The following is a 19194-nucleotide window of genomic DNA, read 5'->3' as shown; positions in this document are numbered from 1 at the left end:
TTGGCCAAGAACTCAGAGGCTGCAGTGTTCAGTTGTGTGGGTGTTTTTACAGCATTCGCCATTTGTATATTTTGGATCCCATGTACAAGACGAAGTAAATGCCCATTTTTGTCTTCAAAGTGAAAGCAGGAGTGTGTCCACAGAGGTCCAATAATTCTAACACTATCTGCTAGATGAACAAGTAAGTGCATATTGGCTGTCATGTATCGTTCACCATAAAGGCCACTTATCTGAGAACAGAAATTCCACAGCAGTTTTTCAGCACCATCTATTAGTGCTGGCGTTATTGACTCCATCAGAAGAATGAAGATAGCCTCACTAAGGAGCAAGAAGTGGTTATAGTGTAGGCCTGCAAGAATGCCCCGGAATACAACTGGCCCAAAAAACAATAAAATGGACTGATACTCAGACACTTTAAAGAACATTCTGTGAGAAGCCACAGAGCGAGGGAAACACAATTGAGGACTAATGCTTTTGCTGGCAAATCACATGTTCCAGCAATGGTAAAAACTTTGCATATGAAAGGTTCTTGAGCTCCTGCAAACTGAACAGAAATTCCATCTTTTTCAATTTTGTTCAGAGAGTCGCACAGTGGTTCGAGGAATGTCAACATTGATGGCTTTGAGTCCCCAAACCAAAGACCTACAAATATCAGGTTTTCTCGTTTTGTGCGTTGACCAAAGCTTAACTCATTTATGACAAAATAAAAAGGCCAAACAGAAAACCTTGAGGACTTGAAAATGGGTATGCCATCTGTGTTCCAAGTTAAAGAAATGTTTCTCGGATCACTGAGAGGGCCATTGCGAGTTGTTAATTTCTGATAAACTTCTCCATTGTATATTTCCTCAATATTGTCATGACACTTTTTCTGTCTATTAAACCTGAACTTCAGTTTTTCCTCAAAACCTTCCTTAGCAAACAATGACTTGAACCTCAATGAAATAGGAAGTTGAGCCCTCAATCCACACATTTGCTTCAAAGGATTTACAGTGGGTATCTGTACTCTCAACAGACATAAGGCATGCCTTATAATATTTGTGCAAAAGTAGAGAAGATGAAGAAGAGTGACCAAAATATTGTTTGAAGTTCTGTAAATTCCAAAGACATTCAGTCTGGATGTCGGAGGGGCAGTGCAGAGTAATTAGTGTAAGCAAGTCACTTATCGCTTTTCCTATTATTTTGTGTCTGTTTGCAAATGTCATAATGAGTAGCAGACTCTCTGCAACAGAAATCGGTGCATCTCTGTAAAGTGGACCATATCCAGTGTTTGTTGAGTTGAGTCCTGTTCCCTCCTTTATGTTGTCTTCGAATGATAGGTCATCATCAAATGTGAAGTTTGTATCTGAACTCCCCGCCTCAAAAAAGTCCTCAACAAATGATTCTGGGTGAAAAGACAGTTCACTCTCTGATTCTGAATTAAGGCCAGTGCAATGTGTACGGTGGCCCTGAAGTGCAAATGACACCCCCTAATATGAGTACATCCCCCAAATGAAAACACTCCCCCCCGGTGGCCCTGAAGTGCAAATGACACCCCCTAATATAAGTACATCCCCCAAATGAAAACACTCCCCCCCAATACGAGTCAACTCCCCCCAAATCGGATGACTTGTTCACCTCCCCCCAATACAAAAACACGCTCCCCCAAATGGAGAACGACATTACATTAACTCTGAACGGAAAGGGTAGGTACTACACTTTAGCGCTGATTGGATGCAGTAGGCTAACTAACAAGAAATATGAAATTGATCGACAGATCTACAAAATGCCATAGCCTGGCAGAGTTACGTGCACCAGAACATTTGTTTGGCTATCGAAGAGTGTAGCAAATAGTAGGCTACTTAGGCAAAAGTATTTCGTGTAAATGAAAAAATCTATAGCCAAACAACTATCCTGGTCCACGTTACTCTGTCATTGTGGCATTTCGTTCGTCTGTCGTGGACTATTAGTTTTTTCTTCTGAAAAGTCCTGCTTCCTTCAACTGCGTTTCTAGTGTGCACATAGGCTACTTATATTGTGAAACGTTAACAGCATATCTGAGATTATTTCATAGGAATGACCTTGATTAAAATATAGAGTAGTGTCATGACTCTGAATTGTAAACATTAATGTTTCCTCTTTCCTGCCAACCAAAACAATCAAGTTCATGATAATGACAGAGTTATGTGGACTTGTTGTTTGGCTATCGATGTTTACGTTTAACACGCAATTTATGCTTTTGCATACGTAACCTATGCTATATGCTTCGATACCCAAATAAATGTCCTGGTGCACGTAACTCTGTCACGCATTTGTACATTTTGTACTTTTGTCGATCAATTTCTTATTTCTTGTTAGTTAGCCTACTGCATCCAATCAGCGCTAAAGTGTAGTACCTACCCTTTCCGTTCAGAGTTAATCTAATGTCGTTTTCCATTTGGGGGAGCGTGTTTTTGTATTGGGGGGAGGTGAACAAGTCATCCGATTTGGGGGGAGTTGACTCGTATTGGGGGGAGTATTTTCATTTGGGGGATGTACAGTGCCTTGCGAAAGTATTGTCCCCCCTTGAACTTTTTGACCTTTTGCCACATTTCAGGCATCAAACATAAAGATAATCAACAACAAGTGGGACACAATCATGAAGTGGAACAACATTTATTGGATATTTCAAACTTTTTAAACAAATCAACAACTGAAAAATTGGGCGTGCAAAAGTATTTGGCCCCTTTACTTTTCAGTGCACTCTCCAGAAGTTCAGTGAGGATCTCTGAATGATCCAATGTTGACCTAAATGACTAATGATGATAAATAGAATCCACCTCTGTGTTATCATGTCTCCGTATAAATGCACATGCTGTGTGATAGTCTCAGAGGTCCGTTTAAAGCGCAGAGAGCATCATGAAGAACAAGGAACACACCAGGCAGGTCCGAGATACTGTTGTGGAGAAGTTTAAAGCCGGATTTGGATACAAAAAGATTTCCCAAGCTTCAAACATCCCAAGGAGCACTGTGCAAGTGATAATATTGAAATGGAAGTTGTATCAGACCACTGCAAATCTACGAAGACCCGGCCGTCCCTCTAAACTTTCAACTCATACAAGGAGAAGACTGATCAGAGATGCAGCCAAGAGGCCCATGATCAATCTGGATGAACTTCAGAGATCTACAGCTGAGGTGGGAGACTCTATCCATAGGACAACAATCAGTCGTATACTGCAGCGGTTCTCAAAGTGGGGGGTTTTCGGAGGGTTGTTAAAAATGTTTGGAGACGAGATGATTCCTGCCTGACAATTCAAATATGGGAAATAAAATTCCCATGTTTCCTGCCTTAATATCTTTACCGTCCAATCACCGATTTTATTTCTGAAAACTGCCAGATACTCATGACAACTTGAGCTCAAAGCACATATCATTGGTTAAGGGATTACTGGGAGGGGTAAACAACGGCAGCCCTTGTTTTCCGAGACGGAGCCAGAGCGGATACCATGGGAGATTGCCTACAGTAGATTTACAGCTTTGAATTGAAATCGGAGATGATATTATGAGCAAAGACAAATTTCTTAATATGTGTTGTCAATATTGTCAATTAAAAGTCAAACATTTTTACTTATGAAGCATTTGTTTGTGGGAGTGACGCAAGTTTTTTAGGAAAGAATTACGTGTCCGACAGGACAGGCAGCTATGACGGTAGTAGTAGCACTGTTAAGCCTCGATTTGAGCAGATTTCTAGAAAACTTGGAAAAACAACATTAACTAGCTAGATTATGTACACTGTAAGGTAAATGCACATGCCTTGTTTGGCCAATTCGGTCGATTGTGGAAGAAATTCTAACGTTTTTTAGTTATCGAGAGGAGTATCCAGCCATACCGCTAGCTACTTTTTGGGGAGGAGAATTACGGTTTCCCCATGTTTCCACTAGTCACGAGAATAGGGGGTCGCCAAACGTCACCACGGGATTTTGGGGGGTCGTCAAGGGAAAAGTTTGAGAACCGCTGGTATACTGCACAAATCTGGCCTTTATGGAAGAGTGGCAAGAAGAAAGACATTTCTTAAAGATATCCATAAAGTGTCATTTAAAGTTTGCCAGAAGCCACCTGGGAGACACACCAAACATGTGGAAGAAGGTGCTCTGGTCAGATGAATCCAAAATCAAACTTTTTGACAAAAATGCAAAACGTTATGTTTGGCGTAAAAGCAACACAGCTCATCACCCTGAACACACCATCCCCATTGTCAAACATGGTGGCGGCAGCATCATGGTTTGGGCCTGCTTTTCTTCAGCAGGGACAGGGAAGATGGTTAAAATTGATGGGAAGATGGATGGAGCCAAATACAGGACCATTCTGGAAGAAAACCTGATCGAGTCTGCAAAAGACCTGAGACTGGGACGGAGATTTGTCTTCCAACAAGACAATGATCCAAAACATAAAGCAAAATCTACCATGGAATGGTTCACAAATAAACATATCCAGGTGTTAGAATGGCCAAGTCAAAGTCCAGACCTGAATCCAATCGAGAATCTGTGGAAAGAACTGTAAACTGCTGTTCACAAATGCTCTCCATCCAACCTCACTGAGCTTGAGCTGTTTTGCAAGGAGGAATGGGCAAAAATTTCTGTCTCTCGATGTGCACAACAGATAGAGACATACCCAAGCGACTTACAGCTGTAATCGCAGCAAAAGGTGGCGCTACAAAGTATTAAGTTGGTCAAATACTTTTGCACGCCCAATTTTTCAGTTTTTTATTTGTTAAAAGTTTGAAATATCCAATAAATGTCGTTCCACTTCATGATTGTTAATTTTTTCAAAAAAACATTTTTTTTAATATCTTTATGTTTGAAGCCTGAAATGTGGCAAAAGGTCAAAAAGTTCAAGGGGGGCCAATACTTTCGCTAGACACTGTACTCATATTAGGGGGCCGTGTCATTTGCACTTCAGGGCCACCGTAAATGTGTCTCTGTTGTGTGTTCATAACACTGGGACAATAATGCATTATTGGAGTTACGAACATCACAATAATTCATGATTGACAGGTTTTCCTGATCAGCAAAGTCCTCAGCTTCCAGAGTAGCAGAAGGTACTTCTTCAGTGCAGCAGTCACCTGGCCTCAGTGTTGATTCTAAAAGAACCACAAAACAGTTGTAATACACTTACAGATTTGTTGTCTTGTTGTAATCAGTCACAAACACAACATTTTGTAAAGCGACATTGGTTGTTGACATGTTATTGGCTCACTACGTCTGTCAGTCTAAACACATTATTACCAGACATCTACGTGTCTGAGTAACCTGAGCTGATGCTGATGCTTTTAACTCTATGGAGTTAGATGTTTAACATTTTTGAACAGTTGTCACCTGTGTTCTCCAATAATTTTATGTGCTGCTGAAAATAGATAGAAATAATAGTTGCCAAACTTCAACCATAATGCCTATTAATGGGATGTGCAAAATATTAGTAAAACCTCTCAGTAATACTCAGTACAGTTCAACAGCACCACAAATTACAGCATACAAAATGTATTCAATAACACTATAATTCCCATGAAGGAGGCTTTGTTGAAGAGCTATTATACTGATTTTTATGTGTGTGTGCTTAATAAAGCACACACAAGTGTTGGCAAGTAAAAAAATAGTCTTAGTAAACTTTCATTTCAAAACAAAATATTCTTAGATTTAAAACTGTTTAGTAATGCTGTCAGAAGCTGCTGAAATGGGGCTGGAAGAAGAACATAGTACTGAATATATAGACAGCTGTCTATATAACAACAAAAACATCAGATTCTTCCTCACCTTTCTTCTGTATCTTTTGCAAGATCTTTGCTGGCTCTTGACCTTTTTTCTCCAGCGCGAGTCGTAACTCTGCGCCATTTTCAAATGTAGTAAGCATTAACTGTTTGCCTGAAAACATTTCAACAGACACAAACCTTCTCTGAGTACAAATAAACATTTGAAAACTGAATATAAAAATCAATCATATGATCGAGCTCCTCTCTCTTTACCAATTACATTACATTTGCAACTGCAATTAATTGATGGGCCATACGAGTTTATAATATTGTGACATACATACAGGCTAAAAAGGAAAAACAGCATAAAGAGCCTCAGAAAGGTTTTGAGCCACCACATGTGCTCCTTTGACTCTCCAAGTCTCTGAACTCTACTGGAGGATGAAGACTATTCTTCCAAAAGATTCATTCATCTTTTTAATTGTGATGATGTTATGATAGGAGAGCACAAGGAAGGCCAAAATCGAGAGCTCATTACTTTGAGCTTATCAAACTATTTGGGACCCCTCATGCCCTGTGGATGGGGACATCCTGTAAGAGACCACTGCCATAAGGATATACATTTTCATTGTAGGAAAAAGGCGGTCACTCAGAGAAACTTTGTATTTATTTGCAGTAAGCTCTTCCTCTAAGAGAAAGATCCCAAAATGCCAGCAGTACAGTATATGGAGAGGGATGGCTCGTCTTACCATCTGACTTTTTTCACCATCTTTGTAGGTCTGTGTCATACTATCATTCTCTATACAGATCTTCTGGTTTTCATCTTTGCTTCAGATAATTGGAGAATCTATGCGAAGGCCATCTAAAGCTGTATTGGTGCCCAAAACCTTGCTTAGACATTAAATGTTGTTTTTCCTTTCTATCAGTCTGAATGTGTTACACATAGTGTTAGGTTTGTAATAAAGACTCACCCCAATACCATCAAACACATGCAACTTCTTTGGATGAGAAATATTCATGCTTGACTGGTGTCAGAAGCTGCAAAGATGTTGACACCAGTTATGACAGAAAAGACACAATAAATACCAAGGCTGCCAACTTTTTCAAAAACCTTGGCGTGAGATTTGGTGCGAGGGGCGAGCTTTTGCGAGCTTCACCCCCCCCCCCCCCCCCCCCTTCAATGTAACTCGCCATGGAGTGGGGGGAGAGACAAGGCGAGTTTACACGGCTGTTTGCGTGTCAATGTTGCTTCACTCCGTTAACCTGCGCGTCGCCCATTACTGTTTACAACATTAGCTTGGCTACTTGTTTGGCGTTGCCTTTTCAGCGTGAGATATACAAGGTGTGGCGTGAGAGTGTGAGAAATTGTTAAAATGCGTGTGTCACACAGCGAAACCGTTAGAATTGGCAGCTCTGTTAATACACAGTTGGTTTTTCAATTTTGGCCCATGATAGGCCCATTTTATCTCCTGACTGAAGAGTAGGCTACAGTAACAGGACAAGTATACATGTCCTTTTCCTAAGACATCACAGTTGTGACATTTATGTTAATTCGTACACTTCAACACTGTAAGAGTGCACTGTCACATAAAAACAAAAGCACAGAAAAGCAGCATTAACTGCTACTAGCATATAACATAAACAATGTTGATAAACCTGTTATAAAGAGTATAGAATTTAACACCATTATTCGTTTTTTTAATAACAGCTCCATTGGGGTATATAGTTAGCTGATGATTCTCATCATTACTGATTCAAACATCGCAGAATTTTCTAATTATACAAACAAGTATAAAGGTTTTTCACGGCGCGTCATCAGACTGGAAGTTGCCATATTGGAGGCACTCCGCATCACAACAAAGCACAGGCACTGAAGTATATACCGAACGTTGTCAAGGAAAATGGTTAATTATTGCCATGTTTCAAGTTGTACCAATAGGACGGATCGAGAAAAACATTTGCAATATTATCGACTTCAAAAAGTTATTAAAAACCAGGGAGAGCAATGTCAGAGATTATCAAAGTAAAGGAGGCGCTTGTGGTTGGCAATGCTCAACCAAGATCTACCAGGGAAAAAACACGATTGAGAGTCACTTGGCTACACCTTGAGTATCGCAATGATATCATACAGTTAAAGTTAGGTTGGTTAAAGAGATTATTGCATTACTTACTACGTTCAGTTTTTTACACCGAGTGCCTCCACAATGGCCGTGCATCCGGGTTACTGCCCAGAACGTCCCACGACGTCACAAATCTATAGGCTATCAACCTATAGACAAACAAAGAAGGTCAGCAAACACCGCACCAAAACACTGCAGCGTTTATTCGAAGAAATATGGTATATGTGATGCTCTCAATAAATGATCTATATTTGGTCAAAACTATATCAAGCATATCCTCTTACCGCTTTTGTGGTTGAGTTTGCGCCAAAAGATGTGAACTTTGAACCAACATGAGGACATTTCATTGGACAAGAGGACTGTCAATTACACATGCTGCATCGTGCTTCGTTGGCGGTGGGCTGATGAATGTTCAGAATCACACGTGTGACGGTACTCTGTGGGGCCCGTTTTCGAACGATCACATGTGTGATGCTACTCCTTAACGGGTTAAACCTAGACCATGTGCTATGAACTTGAACATGTTAAGAAACTGCTAGTGCTAGCTAAACCTCGACTAGGCAGGTAAATTGTGTTTCAAAGTGCTTTTTGACAGGGAGAAAATGACAATGGCCGGGTTTCCCAGATTTGTTAAGAAGCTCTTCTTAACAAATCTGGGAAACCCTGCCAATGCCATTAGGTGGATTGGTAAGTGGTAAGTTACATGAGGTTTGCCCCTTTGCAGACTTTTTGTGCTAATTAAAGTTGTTAGTTAAATGCAGTTTTAGGTAAACTAACCCAAGTACATTAGTTTTTTCCCACATGAAGTTAAAAATGTAGTTCTTACCGTAAAATCTTTAATTGTCAATCGTTTCGATATGAAAAAGCAGCATGAATTATTCTTAGTTGTTCCTTAACAATTATATTCAATTTTTGAGACTTTCAGTTTTTTATTGCTTTAAAGTGCTTTTCAGCTCCTTAATAGCATTTTCAACGCATTTGCATTGTTTTGTTTAAAACTTCCAGGTAAATGCCAAAAACAGGCCAAACTGACTGGAAACAACTGTATTTCATCCTAACCACATAGTACTGAAAATATATTGTCTTCAGAATTCGTCTTGGAGACTTTCATTTTTTCAATGCTTTAAAATGCTTTTCAGCTTCTGAATAGCGTTTTCAATGCATTTACAATGTTTGGCATGTAACTTCTGGCTGAATGGTTTTCTTGATGTTTTAACTATTATAACATGTTTCTGTGGGTGTTTATACACGGTTTAAAGGTGTTTTGTGAAGATGTTTATCCATTAGATTCCGTTTTGGAGAATTTGAGTTTTGAATTGCTTTAAAGTGCTTTTTAGCTCCTGAATAGCGTTTTCAATGATTTTGCATGGTTTTGTTTAAAACTTCCAGGTGAATGCCTAAAACAGGCCATACCGACTAAAAACAACTGTATTTAATCCTATCCACAGAGTACGGACAAGATTTTGGCTTCAGAATCCGATTTGGAGATTTTTAGTTTTGTATTGCTTTAAAGTGGCTTTCAGCTCCCAAATAGCATTTCCAATGCTTTAGCATGGTTTTGTTGAAATCTTCCAGGTGAATGCCTAAAATAGGCCAAATTGACTGAAAACAACTGTATTTCATCCTAACCACATAGTACTGACAAGATATTGTCTTCAGAATTTGTCTTGGAGACCTTCATTTTTTCAATGCTTTAAAGTGCTTTTCAGCTCCTGAATAGCGTTTTCTATGCATTTACAATGTTTGGCATGTAACTTCTGGCAGAATGGTTTTCTTGATGTTTTAACTTTTATAACATGTTTTTTTGTGGGTGTTTATACATGGTTTAAAGGTGTTTTGTGAAGATGTTTAGCCCCTAGATTCCGATTTTGAGACTTTCAATTTTTCATTGCTCTAAAGTGCTTTTCAGCTCCTGAATAGCGTTTTCAATGCATTTACAAAGTTTGCCATGTAACTTCTGTCTGAATGGTTTTCTTGATGTTTGAAGTGTTATAACATGCTTCTGTGGCTGTAAATATATGTATAAGGTGATTTGTGAAGATGTTTAGTCCCTAGATTCAGTTTTTGAGACTTTCATTTTTGTATTGCTTAAAGTGCTTTTCAGCTCCTGAATAGCGTTTTCAATGCATTTACAAAGTTTGGCATGTAACTTCTGTCTGAATGGTTTTCTTGATGTTTGAAGTGTTATAACATGCTTCTGTGGCTGTAAATATATGCAAAAGGTGTTTGGTGTAGATGTTTAGCCCCTAGATTCAGTTTTTCAGACTTTCATTTTTGTATTGCTCTAAAGTGCTTTTCAGCTCCTGAATAGCGTTTTCAATGCATTTACAAAGTTTGGCATGTAACTTCTGTCTGAATGGTTTTCTTGATGTTTGAAGTGTTATAAAGATGCTTCTGTGGCTGTGTATACACGGAAAAGGTGTTTTGTGAAGATGTTTAGCCATTAGATTCCGTTTTTGAGACTTTCATTTTTTTATTGCTCTAAAGTGCTTTTCAGCTCCTGAATAGCTTTTTCAATGCATTTACAAAGTTTGGCATGTAACTTCTGTCTGAATGGTTTTCTTGACGCTTGAAGTGTTATACCATGCTTTTGTGGCTGTAAATATATTGAAAAGGTGTTTAGTGAAGAAGTTTAGCCCCTAGATTCCGTTTTTGAGACTTTCATTTTTGTATTGCTCTAAAGTGCTTTTCAGCTCCTGTATAGCGTTTTCAATGCATTTCCAAAGTTTGGCATGTAACTTCTGTCTGAATGGTCTTCTTGATGTTTGAAGTGTTATAAAGATGCTTCTGTGGCTGTGTATACATGGAAAAGGTGTTAAGTGAAGATGTTTAGCCCCTAGATTCAGTTTTTGAGACTTGCATTTTTGTATTGCTCTAAAGTGCTTTTCAGCTCCTGAATAGCGTTTTCAATGCATTTACAAATTTTGGCATGTAACTTCTGTCTGAATGGTTTTCTTAATGTTTGACGTGTTATAACATGCTTCCGTGGCTGTACATATATGTATAAGGTGATTTGTGAAGATGTTTAGCCATTAGATTCCGTTTTTGAGACTTTCATTTCTTTATTGCTCTAAAGTGCTTTTCAGCTCCTGAATAGCGTTTTCAATGCATTTCCAAAGTTTGGCATGTAACTTCTGTCTGAATGGTCTTCTTGATGTTTGAAGTGTTATAACATGCTTCTGTGGCTGTAAATATATACAAAAGGTGTTTGGTGTAGATTTTTAGCCCCTAGATTCAGTTTTTCAGACTTTCATTTTTGTATTGCTCTAAAGTGCTTTTCAGCTCCTGAATAGCGTTTTCAATGCATTTACAAAGTTTGGCATGTAACTTCTGTCTGAATGGTTTTCTTGATGTTTGAAGTGTTATAAAGATGCTTCTGTGGCTGTAAATATATACAAAAGGTGTTTGGTGAAGATGTTTAGCCCCTAGATTCAGTTTTTGAGACTTTCATTTTTGTATTGCTCTAAAGTGCTTTTCAGCTCCTTTACAGCGTTTTCAATGCATTTACAAAGTTTGGTATGTAACCTGTCTGAATGGTTTTCTTGACGCTTGAAGTGTTATACCATGCTTTTGTGGCTGTAAATATATGGAAAAGGTGTTTTGTGAAGATGTTTAGCCATTAGATTCCGTTTTTGAGACTTTCATTTTTTTATTGCTCTAAAGTGCTTTTCAGCTCCTGAATAGCTTTTTCAATGCATTTACAAAGTTTGGCATGTAACTTCTGTCTGAATGGTTTTCTTGACGCTTGAAGTGTTATACCATGCTTTTGTGGCTGTAAATATATTGAAAAGGTGTTTAGTGAAGAAGTTTAGCCCCTAGATTCCGTTTTTGAGACTTTCATTTTTGTATTGCTCTAAAGTGCTTTTCAGCTCCTGTATAGCGTTTTCAATGCATTTCCAAAGTTTGGCATGTAACTTCTGTCTGAATGGTCTTCTTGATGTTTGAAGTGTTATAACATGCTTCTGTGGCTGTAAATATATACAAAAGGTGTTTGGTGTAGATGTTTAGCCCCTAGATTCAGTTTTTCAGACTTTCATTTTTGTATTGCTCTAAAGTGCTTTTCAGCTCCTGAATAGCGTTTTCAATGCATTTACAAAGTTTGGCATGTAACTTCTGTCTGAATGGTTTTCTTGATGTTTGAAGTGTTATAAAGATGCTTCTGTGGCTGTGTATACACGGAAAAGGTGTTTGGTGAAGATGTTTAGCCCCTAGATTTCGTTTTTGAGACTTTCATTTTTGTATTGCTCTAAAGTGCTTTTCAGCTCCTGAATAGCGTTTTCAATGCATTTACAAATTTTGGCATGTAACTTCTGTCTGAATGGTTTTCTTAATGTTTGACGTGTTATAACATGCTTCCGTGGCTGTACATATATGTATAAGGTGATTTGTGAAGATGTTTAGCCATTAGATTCCGTTTTTGAGACTTTCATTTCTTTATTGCTCTAAAGTGCTTTTCAGCTCCTGAATAGCGTTTTCAATGCATTTCCAAAGTTTGGCATGTAACTTCTGTCTGAATGGTCTTCTTGATGTTTGAAGTGTTATAACATGCTTCTGTGGCTGTAAATATATACAAAAGGTGTTTGGTGTAGATTTTTAGCCCCTAGATTCAGTTTTTCAGACTTTCATTTTTGTATTGCTCTAAAGTGCTTTTCAGCTCCTGAATAGCGTTTTCAATGCATTTACAAAGTTTGGCATGTAACTTCTGTCTGAATGGTTTTCTTGATGTTTGAAGTGTTATAAAGATGCTTCTGTGGCTGTAAATATATACAAAAGGTGTTTGGTGAAGATGTTTAGCCCCTAGATTCAGTTTTTGAGACTTTCATTTTTGTATTGCTCTAAAGTGCTTTTCAGCTCCTTTACAGCGTTTTCAATGCATTTACAAAGTTTGGTATGTAACCTGTCTGAATGGTTTTCTTGACGCTTGAAGTGTTATACCATGCTTTTGTGGCTGTAAATATATGGAAAAGGTGTTTTGTGAAGATGTTTAGCCATTAGATTCCGTTTTTGAGACTTTCATTTTTTTATTGCTCTAAAGTGCTTTTCAGCTCCTGAATAGCTTTTTCAATGCATTTACAAAGTTTGGCATGTAACTTCTGTCTGAATGGTTTTCTTGACGCTTGAAGTGTTATACCATGCTTTTGTGGCTGTAAATATATTGAAAAGGTGTTTAGTGAAGAAGTTTAGCCCCTAGATTCCGTTTTTGAGACTTTCATTTTTGTATTGCTCTAAAGTGCTTTTCAGCTCCTGTATAGCGTTTTCAATGCATTTCCAAAGTTTGGCATGTAACTTCTGTCTGAATGGTCTTCTTGATGTTTGAAGTGTTATAACATGCTTCTGTGGCTGTAAATATATACAAAAGGTGTTTGGTGTAGATGTTTAGCCCCTAGATTCAGTTTTTCAGACTTTCATTTTTGTATTGCTCTAAAGTGCTTTTCAGCTCCTGAATAGCGTTTTCAATGCATTTACAAAGTTTGGCATGTAACTTCTGTCTGAATGGTTTTCTTGATGTTTGAAGTGTTATAAAGATGCTTCTGTGGCTGTGTATACACGGAAAAGGTGTTTGGTGAAGATGTTTAGCCCCTAGATTTCGTTTTTGAGACTTTCATTTTTGTATTGCTCTAAAGTGCTTTTCAGCTCCTTTACAGCGTTTTCAATGCATTTACAAAGTTTGGTATGTAACCTGTCTGAATGGTTTTCTTGACGCTTGAAGTGTTATACCATGCTTTTGTGGCTGTAAATATATGGAAAAGGTGTTTTGTGAAGATGTTTAGCCATTAGATTCCGTTTTTGAGACTTTCATTTTTTTATTGCTCTAAAATGCTTTTCAGCTCCTGAATAGCTTTTTCAATGCATTTACAAAGTTTGGCATGTAACTTCTGTCTGAATGGTTTTCTTGACGCTTGAAGTGTTATACCATGCTTTTGTGGCTGTAAATATATTGAAAAGGTGTTTAGTGAAGAAGTTTAGCCCCTAGATTCCGTTTTTGAGACTTTCATTTTTGTATTGCTCTAAAGTGCTTTTCAGCTCCTGTATAGCGTTTTCAATGCATTTCCAAAGTTTGGCATGTAACTTCTGTCTGAATGGTCTTCTTGATGTTTGAAGTGTTATAAAGATGCTTCTGTGGCTGTGTATACATGGAAAAGGTGTTAAGTGAAGATGTTTAGCCCCTAGATTCAGTTTTTGAGACTTGCATTTTTGTATTGCTCTAAAGTGCTTTTCAGCTCCTGAATAGCGTTTTCAATGCATTTACAAATTTTGGCATGTAACTTCTGTCTGAATGGTTTTCTTAATGTTTGAAGTGTTATAACATGCTTCCGTGGCTGTACATATATGTATACGGTGATTTCTGAAGATGTTTAGCCATTAGATTCCGTTTTTGAGACTTTCATTTCTTTATTGCTCTAAAGTGCTTTTCAGCTCCTGAATAGCGTTTTCAATGCATTTCCAAAGTTTGGCATGTAACTTCTGTCTGAATGGTCTTCTTGATGTTTGAAGTGTTATAACATGCTTCTGTGGCTGTAAATATATACAAAAGGTGTTTGGTGTAGATGTTTAGCCCCTAGATTCAGTTTTTCAGACTTTCATTTTTGTATTGCTCTAAAGTGCTTTTCAGCTCCTGAATAGCGTTTTCAATGCATTTACAAAGTTTGGCATGTAACTTCTGTCTGAATGGTTTTCTTGATGTTTGAAGTGTTATAAAGATGCTTCTGTGGCTGTGTATACACGGAAAAGGTGTTTGGTGAAGATGTTTAGCCCCTAGATTCAGTTTTTGAGACTTTCATTTTTGTATTGCTCTAAAGTGCTTTTCAGCTCCTTTACAGCGTTTTCAATGCATTTACAAAGTTTGGTATGTAACCTGTCTGAATGGTTTTCTTGACGCTTGAAGTGTTATACCATGCTTTTGTGGCTGTAAATATATGGAAAAGGTGTTTTGTGAAGATGTTTAGCCATTAGATTCCGTTTTTGAGACTTTCATTTTTTTATTGCTCTAAAGTGCTTTTCAGCTCCTGAATAGCTTTTTCAATGCATTTACAAAGTTTGGCATGTAACTTCTGTCTGAATGGTTTTCTTGACGCTTGAAGTGTTATACCATGCTTTTGTGGCTGTAAATATATTGAAAAGGTGTTTAGTGAAGAAGTTTAGCCCCTAGATTCCGTTTTTGAGACTTTCATTTTTGTATTGCTCTAAAGTGCTTTTCAGCTCCTGTATAGCGTTTTCAATGCATTTCCAAAGTTTGGCATGTAACTTCTGTCTGAATGGTCTTCTTGATGTTTGAAGTGTTATAAAGATGCTTCTGTGGCTGTGTATACATGGAAAAGGTGTTAAGTGAAGATGTTTAGCCCCTAGATTCAGTTTTTGAGACTTGCATTTTTGTATTGCTCTAAAGTGCTTTTCAGCTCCTGAATAGCGTTTTCAATGCATTTACAAATTTTGGCATGTAACTTCTGTCTGAATGGTTTTCTTAATGTTTGAAGTGTTATAACATGCTTCCGTGGCTGTACATATATGTATAAGGTGATTTGTGAAGATGTTTAGCCATTAGATTCCGTTTTTGAGACTTTCATTATTTTATTGCTCTAAAGTGCTTTTCAGCTCCTGAATAGCGTTTTCAATGCATTTCCAAAGTTTGGCATGTAACTTCTGTCTGAATGGTCTTCTTGATGTTTGAAGTGTTATAACATGCTTCTGTGGCTGTAAATATATGCAAAAGGTGTTTGGTGTAGATGTTTAGCCCCTAGATTCAGTTTTTCAGACTTTCATTTTTGTATTGCTCTAAAGTGCTTTTCAGCTGCTGAATAGCGTTTTCAATGCATTTACAAAGTTTGGCATGTAACTTCTGTCTGAATGGTTTTCTTGATGTTTGAAGTGTTATAAAGATGCTTCTGTGGCTGTGTATACACGGAAAAGGTGTTTTGTGAAGATATTTAGCCCCTAGATTCAGTTTTTGAGACTTTCATTTCTTTATTGCTCTAAAGTGCTTTTCAGCTCCTGAATAGCGTTTTCAATGCATTTCCAAAGTTTGGCATGTAACTTCTGACTGAATGGTTTTCTTGATGTTTGAAGTGTTATAAAGATGCTTCTGTGGCTGTGTATACATGGAAAAGGTGTTAAGTGAAGATGTTTAGCCCCTAGATTCAGTTTTTGAGACTTGCATTTTTGTATTGCTCTAAAGTGCTTTTCAGCTCCTGAATAGCGTTTTCAATGCATTTACAAAGTTTGGCATGTAACTTCTGTCTGAATGGTTTTCTTGATGTTTGAAGTGTTATAAAGATGCTTCTGTGGCTGTGTATACATGGAAAAGGTGTTAAGTGAAGATGTTTAGCCCCTAGATTCAGTTTTTGAGACTTTCATTTTTGTATTGCTCTAAAGTGCTTTTCAGCTCCTGAATAGCGTTTTCAATGCATTTACAAAGTTTGGCATGTAACTTCTGTCTGAATGGTTTTCTTGATGTTTGAAGTGTTATAAAGATGCTTCTGTGGCTGTGTATACATGGAAAAGGTTTTTTGTGAAGATGTTTAGCCCCTAGATTCAGTTTTTGAGACTTTCATTTTTGTATTGCTCTAAAGTGCTTTTCAGCTCCTGAATAGCGTTTTCAATGCATTTCCAAAGTTTGGCATGTAACTTCTGTCTGAATGGTATTCTTTATGTTTGAAGTGTTATAAAGATGCTTCTGTGGCTGTGTATACATGGAAAAGGTGTTAAGTGAAGATGTTTAGCCCCTAGATTCAGTTTTTGAGACTTGCATTTTTGTATTGCTCTAAGTGCTTTTCAGCTCCTGAATAGCGTTTTCAATGCATTTACACATTTTGGCATGTAACTTCTGTCTGAATGGTTTTCTTAATGTTTGAAGTGTTATAACATGCTTCTGTGGCTGTAAATATATGCAAAAGGTGTTTGGTGTAGATGTTTAGCCCCTAGATTCAGTTTTTCAGACTTTCATTTTTGTATTGCTCTAAAGTGCTTTTCAGCTCCTGAATAGCGTTTTCAATGCATTTACAAAGTTTGGCATGTAACTTCTGTCTGAATGGTTTTCTTGATGTTTGAAGTGTTATAAAGATGCTTCTGCGGCTGTTTATAAATGGAAAAGGTGTTTTGTGAAGATGTTTAGCCATTAGATCCACTTTTTGAGACTTTCATTTTTGTATTGCTCTAAAGTGCTTTTCAGCTCCTTTACAGCGTTTTCAATGCATTTACAAAGTTTGGTATGTAACCTGTCTGAATGGTTTTCTTGACGCTTGAAGTGTTATACCATGCTTTTGTGGCTGTAAATATATGGAAAAGGTGTTTTGTGAAGATGTTTAGCCATTAGATTCCGTTTTTGAGACTTTCATTTTTTTATTGCTCTAAAGTGCTTTTCAGCTCCTGAATAGCTTTTTCAATGCATTTACAAAGTTTGGCATGTAACTTCTGTCTGAATGGTTTTCTTGACGCTTGAAGTGTTATACCATGCTTTTGTGGCTGTAAATATATTGAAAAGGTGTTTAGTGAAGAAGTTTAGCCCCTAGATTCCGTTTTTGAGACTTTCATTTTTGTATTGCTCTAAAGTGCTTTTCAGCTCCTGTATAGCGTTTTCAATGCATTTCCAAAGTTTGGCATGTAACTTCTGTCTGAATGGTCTTCTTGATGTTTGAAGTGTTATAACAGGCTTCTGTGGCTGTAAATATATGGAAAAGGTGTTTTTTGAAGATATTTAGCCCCTAGATTCAGTTTTTGAGACTTTCATTTCTTTATTGCTCTAAAGTGCTTTTCAGCTCCTGAATAGCGTTTTCAATGCATTTCCAAAGTTTGGCATGTAACTTCTGACTGAATGGTTTTCTTGATGTTTGAAGTGTTATGAAGATGCTTCTGTGGCTGTGTATACATGGAAAAGGTGTTAAGTGAAGATGTTTAGCCCCTAGATTCAGTTTTTGAGACTTGCATTTTTGTATTGCTCTAAAGTGCTTTTCAGCTCCTGAATAGCGTTTTCAATGCATTTCCAAAGTTTGGCATGTAACTTCTGTCTGAATGGTCTTCTTGATGTTTGAAGTGTTATAAAGATGCTTCTGTGGCTGTGTATACATGGAAAAGGTGTTAAGTGAAGATGTTTAGCCCCTAGATTCAGTTTTTGAGACTTGCATTTTTGTATTGCTCTAAAGTGCTTTTCAGCTCCTGAATAGCGTTTTAAATGCATTTACAAAGTTTGGCATGTAACTTCTGTCTGAATGGTTTTCTTGATGTTTGAAGTGTTATAAAGATGCTTCTGTGGCTGTGTATACATGGAAAAGGTGTTAAGTGAAGATGTTTAGCCCCTAGATTCAGTTTTTGAGACTTTCATTTTTGTATTGCTCTAAAGTGCTTTTCAGCTCCTGAATAGCGTTTTCAATGCATTTCCAAAGTTTGGCATGTAACTTCTGTCTGAATGGTCTTCTTGATGTTTGAAGTGTTATAACATGCTTCTGTGGCTGTAAATATATGCAAAAGGTGTTTGGTGTAGATGTTTAGCCCCTAGATTCAGTTTTTCAGACTTTCATTTTTGTATTGCTCTAAAGTGCTTTTCAGCTCCTGAATAGCGTTTTCAATGCATTTCCAAAGTTTGACATGTAACTTCTGTCTGAATGGTTTTCTTGATGTTTGAAGTGTTATAAAGATGCTTCTGCGGCTGTTTATAAATGGAAAAGGTGTTTTGTGAAGATGTTTAGCCATTAGATCCACTTTTTGAGACTTTCATTTTTGTATTGCTCTAAAGTGCTTTTCAGCTCCTTTACAGCGTTTTCAATGCATTTACAAAGTTTGGTATGTACCTGTCTGAATGGTTTTCTTGATGCTTGAAGTGTTATACCATGCGTCTGTGGCTGTAAATATATGGAAAAGGTGTTTTGTGAAGATGTTTAGCCATTAGATTCCGTTTTTGAGACTTTCATTTTTTTATTGCTCTAAAGTGCTTTTCAGCTCCTGAATAGCTTTTTCAATGCATTTACAAAGTTTGGCATGTAACTTCTGTCTGAATGGTTTTCTTGACGCTTGAAGTGTTATACCATGCTTTTGTGGCTGTAAATATATTGAAAAGGTGTTTAGTGAAGAAGTTTAGCCCCTAGATTCCGTTTTTGAGACTTTCATTTTTGTATTGCTCTAAAGTGCTTTTCAGCTCCTGTATAGCGTTTTCAATGCATTTCCAAAGTTTGGCATGTAACTTCTGTCTGAATGGTCTTCTTGATGTTTGAAGTGTTATAAAGATGCTTCTGTGGCTGTGTATACATGGAAAAGGTGTTTTGTGAAGATATTTAGCCCCTAGATTCAGTTTTTGAGACTTGCATTTTTGTATTGCTCTAAAGTGCTTTTCAGCTCCTGAATAGCGTTTTCAATGCATTTCCAAAGTTTGGCATGTAACTTCTG

General features: G+C 37.5%; 1 pseudogene; it reads right to left on the bottom strand.

Moving 5' to 3' along the window:
* Window positions 1–256: 256 nt before the first annotated feature.
* On the bottom strand, window positions 257–5247 carry LOC146221021 (uncharacterized; annotated as a pseudogene).
* Window positions 5248–19194: the final 13947 nt, after the last annotated feature.

This window comes from Hypomesus nipponensis, chromosome 26, assembly GCF_054491055.1.
Source record: "Hypomesus nipponensis isolate SF chromosome 26, ASM5449105v1, whole genome shotgun sequence".
Lineage (NCBI taxonomy): Eukaryota > Metazoa > Chordata > Actinopteri > Osmeriformes > Osmeridae > Hypomesus > Hypomesus nipponensis.
This window is presented reverse-complemented; position numbering and strand designations above follow the sequence as displayed.